Source organism: Calonectris borealis, chromosome W (genome assembly GCF_964195595.1).
Source record: "Calonectris borealis chromosome W, bCalBor7.hap1.2, whole genome shotgun sequence".
NCBI lineage: Eukaryota > Metazoa > Chordata > Aves > Procellariiformes > Procellariidae > Calonectris > Calonectris borealis.
This window is the reverse complement of record NC_134351.1, coordinates 292,367-303,686: the sequence shown is the minus strand read 5'-3', so window position 1 is coordinate 303,686 and position 11,320 is coordinate 292,367.

The window sequence follows — 11,320 nt, the reverse complement described above, 5'->3', positions numbered from 1 at the left end:
TGCTGCACCCCGAAGTGCGGGAGGCCGGCATGCACCAGGCCCAACTCAACGTCTGCGGTGGTCTCTGGGGGGAAGAGGCGGTCTCTGCTTTTCAGACCCCGCACGCCCTCTTCGAGTCCAGCTCTTGCTTGTCGACTGCTTAGAATAGTTATTAACTAATTAGTCGTACAAACTCATTAATGCTTATACAATGTCCAACTATGATATTTAATCCTAATAGTCGAGTTTTGACGGCGGTTGGTTTACGACCTTGTCAAAAGCCCAGGCTGTTGCAAATAGCTGGAGCTTGTAAGGAGAAGGAGCTGAAATCAACGGTGCAGAGCTGGAGCTTCGATTAGCCAGAACCGTAGCAAGCAGGAGCTGGAACGAGACGAGGTGTCCGCTGTCTGGGGCATGCCTTAGCCAGAGGCAAAATTACCAGCAGCTGTAACGAGCGGGAGCTGCGATTCGCTGCAGTGTCTGTTTGCCGGAGCATCCGTCGGCCAGACTGCACTCCCAGCACGGCTGAAGAGCAGCCAGGCGCAGGCAGGGCTGTCCCCGGCAAGGCGCTCCGAGCGGCAGGGAGGCGAGTTGTCCTTCTGCCAGCGGGGAGCCCGGCCTCTTCCCTCGGGGATTAAATCCACGCCACGCGTGGATCCGCTCTCTTTGCGTGGAGGGTCTCTCCCGGTCCCGTTCCCGAGGGCTGAAGTGAGGTGGGGGTCCCCCGGCTCTCCCCGGGGGGCAGGCGGCAGCACGAGGCGGCGGTGTCTCCCCGGTACCCGGCAAAGGGGAGCGAAACCGGCCGGCTGGAGCTCCGGGGGTGCACAGCCCGGCCCCGCACGGCAGAATCCTTCCCTGGGTTTTCACCGTTGGCTGGGTGTGACAAACAGGTTCATTTTGTGCCTCCTCTTTTCCCAGCGTCACCTTCTGCGTCACGTGAAGAAAATCCTGCGTGGCTGATGCCGCTTGCTGCTCAGGTAACGGCACGTGGGGGGCCGGGGGAGCGGGGAGAAACATTGGCGCGTTCAAGGACGCTGCAGGTGCTCCACGTCAAACCCAGGGAAAAGGCAAATTTGTGCCGGTGCAGAAAAGCTGATGAACAGTTGCCGTTAACAGAGCGCGCGTGCCTCGTTCCCGCATCGGTCCCTGGGTAGTTACGAGCGTTTTCCTTTCAGGGAAAAGAATGAGCTTTCGCCTACGATAAATTAAGAGCTGCCTGTGACCTTCTTTAGGGTCAAGTGTTTCTCTTCTGTTTGTTCGTACTGATTTTACGGGCAGGTTGGAAAGAGCCTTTTATTTTTACCTGCGTAACTCAATTTGTAGTACTACGTGGTGTCAGGAGAGTGAATTTTGGAGCACCCAGGCACTACTAGAAACGTAATGAATGAGACACGATGGAAGCTGATATTTCAACTTGATTTTTACGTGATTTTTTTTTCATTAGAGCGTCGATGGCACGTTGTCCTGTGGCTCAATCCACGTTCTGTTCAGTGGAGTCTTCAATCTAGCACTTTGAAGGACAAAAGTTGGTCCTTCCAAAAAAGGGCTAGTCGTTCATAGGATGGAGGTATAGACTTGGAGAGCCGCTTAAGTACGTGATCAGAATTGAAGCCAAATGCCGCTTCGCGTTGCTGCTGTTGGTCTTCACTTTCATTAGTTTTCCCGCTGCTCCGTCATGGTTGGGAGCTCTGAATCATCCTTTTTTTCACTCCCTAACGCATTTTTCTCCCCAAGGAGAGGCTACGTTTAAAAGCTACTTAGTTTCCTCACAAATGCATTGGTCAGTAAAATGGAGTTATGATGCTTGGAACCACACAAATGACACCAGTCTTACAGATCTGGACTATTTCTGAACACGTGTTCATCGCGTGCAGATGTCATCGGGATACGGATCATCTGCACTTTGTGCTCTGTCGAGACGATCAGCTGAGACAGGGACGAGCTCCAAAAGAAAAGAAAGGTACAACGTCAAAGTTTTGTTTTGTTGTTGGTTTTTGTGTTTGTGTGTTTTGGGGTTTTTTTTCTTTGGTTTTTTGTTTGTTTGTTTGTTTGTTTGTTTTTCCTTAAGAGTGCGATGTTGACTGGTGGCAGCCTGCAGAGCTCTCTTGCTGCCTGACCTCTCCTTTCCTTCTCTGTCGCTCCTCTTTCGTGGCTGTCATTTTCACTCGGGTAGTTTTAGAAGAGCGATTTAGTTCCTCGCCTGTGTAAACGCGCTGGTAATAGCTGGAAGGTAAATGCTTGAACCAGTAGCGAATAACTTGGCTACAAGTAGAATTTCTGAAGGAAGAACAACGACAACAGGAAGCAAGTAGCGAGTTACCCTAGATTTGCGTGCGTCAAACACGTCAAAGTCTTACTGCCAAGCGTTGTTTGGCAACGTGCTCCAAATGTTTTAAAACAACTGCGGTTTTCAAAGATCTCGACTGTTTGGAGAAACGGCCTGGAAAAAAGGATTCCTCTTTCGCAGCGAGTTTGCGAGGACGGATGGGGTGCCGTACTCTTTAACAAAAATACTCCACTTGGGACGTATCGGGTGAGGAAATCGCGGCTCTACTTAGGCTTGAGAAAACGTACGTAGGTACCTGTGCCCGTCACCTGCGCGTCTCTAGGAAAGCGAGTTCTAGCGAAACTAAAGCTGCCGATGAGCCAAAAAAAAGGCACGGTTGTCTAAAACGTGCAGAAGTTCTAGTGGCCTGTCTCAACAACTGCACCAAAGACGATGCCAAATACTTTCTCCTCCACTCAGTTGTTCTCTTCGCGGCAAAAGAAGCTTTGTGCTAAACGTTGTTTGTTTTTTTTTTCCTTTCCTCTCAGCAGAACGTCAACTGCCGTGAAAGTACGAGACAGATGGAAAGGATCCGTAGTGGTCTGCAAGTACAAGGTAGGCCTGTGATACGTGTCTGCATTTTTCCTAAGGTGCTTGTAGCACGGACTTTACAGTTAACACGAGGAACGTGGCAGCTCTCCTTCTATGTGATTTTTTTAATGTGAAATATTTTAACGCCAATACTAAAAATAAAGGAGGTCTGTTCTGGACCGTGGTACGCCTATGCAAAGCTTGCTGCCCTCCGTCTGTTTTCTCTTCCTGCAAGCACGGTCTTCTGTTTCTGTGCGCTTGCTATGAAAGGGTGCTGTGAAAATAACGTTGGACTAGAAGAGGAAAGGAACCGTTTGTAAGAGTTGGGATGTTCGGGAGAAAGAGGCTTTGTTTTCACGATAAAAGCTTTAGGCTTTTTCAGTCAGTCAGTGTTTAAAATGCCTTACAGGAGCACTCGAACACCTTACTGAGATGCTAGCATCTGTGCTAAAAGCAATCAAGGTCAAAGAAGAGGCGCGGACAACACGGGACAAATCGGTGTCGCTTCGGTGCGTTTTCCAGGCTTTCCCGAGAAGCGGTAGCAGCCTCGTAACTAGCGACAGAGAGTCCTGATGTGGTTTTGGTGAGTTACTGCTTCTATCGCGTCCTTTTTCCTTAACCTGCAGCGCGTAATTTTGACTTTGGTTGGAAAGAGATTTTCCAGAATGGAAATCTTTCTCGTTCAAAGGAGTTGCCTTTTACGAACTTCCCATCAGAATGGATCTTCAGAGATGACGTGCTCGGCAGTAGAAGTCATCCGCAAGGAGACTTTTCGCTCTCTCTCTCTGGAAAAAAAAAAAAGGGGTAAGCCGATTTCCTTGCACAGACCCAAGCGCAGTACGTCTTCCGATAGTCGACGTACGGCTGATCTTTGGTTCTCGGGTGTAACGGTCGAGAGATTGTAAAGACGCGTTCCTCCGCACGCTCGGCTACGGCCAACAGCGTTAGCAAACCTGCCAGTCCTTTTTGGTAGCCTGATGTATTGCAGCACTGGGGATTTGATATTCCCCACCGCCTGCCCCCCCCCACCCCCCCCCCACCCCCCACCCCCCCCCAAAAAAAGAGTAAAACCATATGGGAGATCTCTTATCTCACTGATTTTTCTATCGTAAATGAAATTTTAAAAAGAAAGTTAAAATTGTATAACTTCCAAACTGACTTGCGTTGTTGAAACTGCAACTGCCAAATAGCCGTAGCGTATAATTTATTAGGTGTGCTTAAGCAGTTGGGTAGTTGCTCTAAACGTTTCAAAAGAGAGGCAACTGAACGTTACGGGCTTTTTTCCCGATCTTTTGGCAGAGTGCTCTGAAGTCCTTTATTTCTGTCTCGCTTTCGACGGCGCCTTTCCCCGGCAGTTCGGTAGCATCGGTCTCGGCGCCGCTCCTAGTCACGTAACGCACGCAAAACCCCTGGTCAAACGATAGCTGTGTAGTTTGGAGGTAGATAATTTAACGGCATGAATTCACAGCTACGCAATTTCAATTAACGCAAAAGGAAAATGAAATACTTTTACGGTATAAGCCTTCTCATTGTACGTATGCTAAAAATGTGCGCGTACGTTTACATAAAATGAATTGCTGAGATTTGTTCTTTCTTTTTCATTTTACTCTTCAAAGTTTTACGCTTCACTTTCAGCTTTATCGGCCAAGCGAGCGAGATGCGCAGCAGCAGCAGCAGCAGCAGCGCAAGGGCTGGAGCTGTGGCGGCGGATCCGTGAGCGTAGATGCTGATTACGGCGCGCCCTTGTCCTGCAGCCTCACGGGGTTATCTCCCGGCAGCGGTGCTGTAAGGAAGGGACGGGGCGTTTTCCGACACCAGCGAGAGCGTTTACTTCTCTACGAAGGACGCGTTCAGAATCGCGTCAATTAGTCCTCACGCGGATTTTAAGCGTTCGAATCGCTCGAGCTTTTAAAGGCCGCGTTGTATTTCGAGCTGACCCGTTGTCGTGGTTTAACCCGGCAGGCAGCCAAATACCACGCAGCCGCTCACTCACTCCCCCCACCCCCAGCGGGACGGGGAGAGAATCGGAAGGGTAAGAGTGAGGAAAAACTCGTGGGTTGAGGTAAAGACAGTTTAATAGAACAGGGAAAAAAAGGGAAAATAATGATGATAATGATAAAATATACAAAATGAGTGATGCACAATGCAGTTGCTCACCACCCGCGCTGACCGATAACCAAGTAGTGATCGGTACTTCCTGGATCACGCCTACCCTTCATATACTGAGCATGACGTCACATGGTATGGAATACCCCGTTGGCCAGCTGGGCTGGCTGTCCTGGCTGTGTTCCCTCCCACCTTGTGTACCTAGCTCAGTCAGTAGGCACGGGAGCTGTCCTTGGACTAGGAGGGCACTTAGCAACAACTGAAAACATCAGGGTGTTATCAACGTTCTCCTCCTACTAAATCCAAAACACAGCACTAGGAAGAAATTTAACCCTATCCCAGCCGAAACCAGGACACCCGTTTGCCTGGCATCCTCCTTTAGCTCGACTGCTACCCTCTCCCTTGTCCTGACCGAATTCCGCTGCTGCCTTCGGTGCTGTTTTTTTAACGTGCTGAAATATCCGTTGGGATTTTTGTTTTTCAGATGCCTCGCTGTAAGCGTCCCGTGGTGCTCAGGAGAGACCCCCGGCCCGGGTTTGCCTGCCGGTCGTTGGGCGTGCTGAGGGTAAGGGGCCGGCTGCCAGCCTGCGGGACGGGGGCTAAGGGGGGGCTGCAAGCGTTTGGGGGGGCTGCCCCTCCTTTATCTTTCTAGCGGAGCCCCCCTTTTTGGCGGGGGTGCGTGCGTACATACGCCAACGGCATTATTGACGTAACGAGCCGCCGGTTGGGGCCGTTTCCCTCCTGTTGTGCCTTTTTGGGGGCTGAATAAAAAGGGGGGTTTGGGGGCCTGGAGGGGTGATGATGTCATTTGGGGCACCCCAACATCACCGGCGGGCTGATGATGCCGTGGAGGAGCAGGTGAGTGGGGAAGGGGGGGTCGTCCCCCCCCCCCCAAAAAGGGGGTCACAGCCCCAAAATGCCTGATAATTCCTGGGGGGGTTCAAAAATTTTTAAAAAACTGTAAATCTATCTGTGAGGCCTCGAAATAGAGAAAAATCTCTCCTTGTTCTATATATGGAAAAATAATATTCCTTTATACGTATACAAGGATTTCAAAATAGGAACCTATACCTGCCCTATTATATAAAGGATTTTAGAGCAGAAAAAAATTCGGAAGACGTATATAGGGTTTTAAAATACAAAAAGAACTCACGTCTATATAAATTAAAAAAGAAAGCACTTCCAAATGCAAAAGGGATGATATATTTTATGTATGAAGGAATTGAAAATAGAAAAAAGTCTGAATAGATACCGCTGTCTACACTCACTACGTGTTATGTAGAGAGCCTAAATAGGCATTGTATGTAATCTAAGAGATGATCTATAAGTGTAAATAGGTATCTAAGTCTATAAAGAGATAAGTGTAAATATATGTAAGTTTAAATAGAGAAGTCTATAAAGACATTTAAGTGTCAAAATATGTAAGTCGACAGATATCTAGTCTGAGCAGGTATTATATATAATGAGTGGGAAATAGGGGGGTATAAGTGAAACATAAATATATTCACTAAATATAGAGAGAGAGGTATGTGTAAATACGTTAAGCGTAAACGTCTATGATAGATAAGGTTTGTAAAATGCAAAGAAACCCTGTTTATAGAATCTTCACCCCCCCCCCCCCCGAAACACCTCTCTATTGAAGATACAAAAGCGCTTTCAAAAGCTGCCTCTTCCCTGTTCTCCTTTTCCACCTTTTCCCATCCTGATTGGGGGCCAGTTCCCCCAACAGGGACTTTCCCCTGCAGGGCCGTGCACACAGAGCGGGACCTGCTGCCACGGCATAAAAACACCACAAAACCCCTAATTTGGGGCCTGCAAGGGGTGGGGAAAAAGAAAACCCGCATTTTTTGGGGAAAAATACCCAACTTGGAGCTCCCGGGAAAGCCAAATCCACCAGGATTTGGGCAGCCGGAAAGCAAAAAAACCCCCATTTTCATGCACAAAACGAAAAAGCAAAAATCGCCAATTTTTGTTGTGAAAAAGCGTTGAAAAACCTCCAAGTGGAATATTTTGGAAAAGGAAAAAACCCCAGCTTTGATATTATAGAAAAGCAAAAAACCCCCCGATTTGGGGAAGCTTTGGGGTGAAACACCAGCCATTTGAGGGGCCCGGACCCCTGGGGTGCTGCCTGCCCCGCCAACCTGCCCGTTGCCCCCCGCCCAAACTCTGGCACCCCCCTCCCGCTCCCCCGCCCCCCGCTCCCACCCCGCTCGCCCTCCTCCTGCGTTTTGGGTTTGTGCTGAAAACGGCGTGGGTGACGCGGGGCTGCGTGAGTTCCCGCTGCGCAGCGCTTGCACGGCGCCGGGGGCTGTGCTGCCCCTCGCCCCGCCCTGCCGGCGAGCGGGCTGGGGGTGCGCGAGGGCCTGGGAGGGGGCACCGCTGGGAGAGCTGACCCCGGCGGACCCAGGGGATGTTCCAGACACTATGACGTCAGGAAATAAAACTCGGGGGGCGGTTGGCGGGGGGGCCGCTGCTGGGCTGTGGCTGGCTGGGCATCGGGCGGTTGGCGGCGAGCCCTTGTTTTCGTTTGTACCGCTTGTCTGTCTGGGGTTTTTCTCTCTGTTGTTTGGGGTTTTTTTCCCCCCCTCCTTTCCCTTACAAGTGGAGTTTTTTCACTTTTGCCCTTCCAATTCTCTCCCCCCTCCCGCTGAGGGGGCAGCGAGTGAGCGGTTGTGTGGTGCTGAGTTGCGGGCTGGGATTCGACCACGGCACAAGGTGAGTGGCAAGCCCTGCCTGGCTAAACGCTTTAGGCTGCCCGCGTTATTCCTGCCATCTTGCGAGGCCCTCCTTGTTCTTTCCTGCTGCTTTCAAGTGCCTTGTGCTCCAGCAGCAGGCTGGGAAGGAGGGTTGTGGCAGGAGCGGCGGCTCCCCGTGACTCCTTCTCGGGCTGTGGGCTTCGCCCCGCGTGTGGGCTGCCGAGGATCGTGGGCTCTGCAGGGGCCACAGGCAGCCCGCAGAGCTTGAGGCCGAGCCGTTCCTTTCCCCCTGTGAGCATCTGGGGAGGGGGACTGGGGGGGCTGCGGACCCCCGAGGGGGCCGAGGAGTGGGGCTGTGCATCCCGGGGGGGGCTGCGAGCCCTAGGGGGTCGGGGAGAGGGGCTGGAGGACTTCCGGACCATAGAGCCCAGCCCAGTCCAGACCAGAGAGTATAGCTGGAGGACTCCCGGACCATAGAGATGGCGGACTGCCGGGCCAGAGAGTACACCTGGAGGACTTCCGGACCATAGAGACGGAGGTCCAGACGCATAGAATGTACCTGGGGGACTTCCGCACCATAGAGGAAAATGTGCGGCCTAGAGAGTACAGCTGGAGGACTGCCGGACCATCGAGACGGTCGTCCGGACCGGAGAGGGCACGTGGGGAACTTGCGGACCATAGAGAGCAAAGTCCGGCCTAGAGAGTACCCCCTGGAGGACTGCCGGACCATAGAGAGCAGAGTCCGGCCTAGAGAGTACCCCCTGGAGGACTGCCGGACCATAGAGAGCAGAGTCCGGCCTAGAGAGTACCCCCTGGAGGACTGCCGGACCATAGAGAGCAGAGTCCGGCCTAGAGAGTACGCCCGGAGGACTGCCGGACCATAGAGAGCAAAGTCCGGCCTAGAGAGTACGCCCGGAGGACTGCCGGACCATAGAGAGCAAAGTCCGGCCTAGAGAGTACGCCCGGAGGACTGCCGGACCATAGAGAGCAAAGTCCGGCCTAGAGAGTACCCCCGGAGGACTGCCGGACCATAGAGAGCAAAGTCCGGCCTAGAGAGTACTCCTGGAGGAACGCCGGATCATAGAGACGGACGTCCAGACCAGAGAGTACACCTGGAGGACTCCCGGACCATCGAGATCAAGGTCCCCCAAGGAGCTGGGGAGTGGGGCTGTGGGTCCTGGCGGGACTTGAGAGTGGGGCTCCCAGGGGGCTGGAAAATGGTGTGGTCGGGTGCCGTGAGCTCCGGGGGTCCTGGGGCTGGGAAGTGCTTGCAAACGCTGGGGAGGGGCTGCGAGCCGTGCGCATGCGCGGTCCCCGGGGCGCCGTGCGCATGCGCGGTCCCCGGGGCGCCGTGCGCATGCGCGGTCCCCGGGGCGCCGTGCGCATGCGCGGTCCCCGGGGCGCCGTGCGCATGCGCGGTCCCGGGTGGGGACTACAACTCCCGGCGTGCCTCGCGCGGGCGGTCCGGTGGAGCCGCGCGCTGATTGGTTGCGGACGGTATTCCAACGGGCCGCGCGGCGGGCTCTGCACCGAGGCGGCGGCGCAGCGTGAGTGTGAGGGGCCGCGGGCCCGGGGAGCCGGGCTGTGGCGGGGGGGGGGGCGGTTCTGCAGGCTCCGGGGACAGGGTCTGGGGGGGCTCCAGGCGGGGGAGGGGCTGTGAGCATCTGGGGAGTGGGGAGTTGGGGGGGGGGCTGCGTGCCCTAGGGGGGCCGCGCAGTGGGCCGGGGCGGGGGGGGCCGGCGGGCGGGAGGAGGGGGGGGGGCGCTTTGTGCAAACAGATCCTCCCTGCGAGTCCCCACTGTCGCCCCGTGGGGCCGGGGACCCCCCAGCCCTCCCTGCAGGCAGACTGGGGGCTTCGCGGGCCGGGTCGAGGGAGGAGCTGCTGGAGAGAGGGCTTAGAAACGGCCTTCTGCCCCGAAACTCCTGCAGCATTTGGAGGGGAGGGACAGGTCCACCCCAGGGCCCCAAGGGGAAGACCTCGGAGCAGGGACCTGGGGTTGTTCCAGGAGCAAAAGCTGGTCCCAGCCAGCTCGCCTCTGCTCCCGCGGCACCGGGATCGGACCTTTCAGCCCCGTTTCTGCCCGAAGCATCACGCAAGCGCTTGCCCTCCCCGGGGTCACCTTTGGGACTTGAGAAGAGGCGCAGCAGCTGGGTTTTTGGGCTCAGAAATGGGCGCTAAGTGAGCTGGTTTGGGGGCCTAAAGCAGAAGCCGGTTTGGCCGTTTGTGCGGGGGGGTGGGAGGGCATTGGGGGCTGCAGGGGAAAGCAGGGGGTGGGCAGGGTGCGTGGACCCTCTCGGGGGGGGGGGCGGGTCTGGTCCTGCTGCACCCCGAAGTGCGGGAGGCCGGCATGCACCAGGCCCAACTCAACGTCTGCGGTGGTCTCTGGGGGGAAGAGGCGGTCTCTGCTTTTCAGACCCCGCACGCCCTCTTCGAGTCCAGCTCTTGCTTGTCGACTGCTTAGAATAGTTATTAACTAATTAGTCGTACAAACTCATTAATGCTTATACAATGTCCAACTATGATATTTAATCCTAATAGTCGAGTTTTGACGGCGGTTGGTTTACGACCTTGTCAAAAGCCCAGGCTGTTGCAAATAGCTGGAGCTTGTAAGGAGAAGGAGCTGAAATCAACGGTGCAGAGCTGGAGCTTCGATTAGCCAGAACCGTAGCAAGCAGGAGCTGGAACGAGACGAGGTGTCCGCTGTCTGGGGCATGCCTTAGCCAGAGGCAAAATTACCAGCAGCTGTAACGAGCGGGAGCTGCGATTCGCTGCAGTGTCTGTTTGCCGGAGCATCCGTCGGCCAGACTGCACTCCCAGCACGGCTGAAGAGCAGCCAGGCGCAGGCAGGGCTGTCCCCGGCAAGGCGCTCCGAGCGGCAGGGAGGCGAGTTGTCCTTCTGCCAGCGGGGAGCCCGGCCTCTTCCCTCGGGGATTAAATCCACGCCACGCGTGGATCCGCTCTCTTTGCGTGGAGGGTCTCTCCCGGTCCCGTTCCCGAGGGCTGAAGTGAGGTGGGGGTCCCCCGGCTCTCCCCGGGGGGCAGGCGGCAGCACGAGGCGGCGGTGTCTCCCCGGTACCCGGCAAAGGGGAGCGAAACCGGCCGGCTGGAGCTCCGGGGGTGCACAGCCCGGCCCCGCACGGCAGAATCCTTCCCTGGGTTTTCACCGTTGGCTGGGTGTGACAAACAGGTTCATTTTGTGCCTCCTCTTTTCCCAGCGTCACCTTCTGCGTCACGTGAAGAAAATCCTGCGTGGCTGATGCCGCTTGCTGCTCAGGTAACGGCACGTGGGGGGCCGGGGGAGCGGGGAGAAACATTGGCGCGTTCAAGGACGCTGCAGGTGCTCCACGTCAAACCCAGGGAAAAGGCAAATTTGTGCCGGTGCAGAAAAGCTGATGAACAGTTGCCGTTAACAGAGCGCGCGTGCCTCGTTCCCGCATCGGTCCCTGGGTAGTTACGAGCGTTTTCCTTTCAGGGAAAAGAATGAGCTTTCGCCTACGATAAATTAAGAGCTGCCTGTGACCTTCTTTAGGGTCAAGTGTTTCTCTTCTGTTTGTTCGTACTGATTTTACGGGCAGGTTGGAAAGAGCCTTTTATTTTTACCTGCGTAACTCAATTTGTAGTACTACGTGGTGTCAGGAGAGTGAATTTTGGAGCACCCAGGCACTACTAGAAACGTAATGA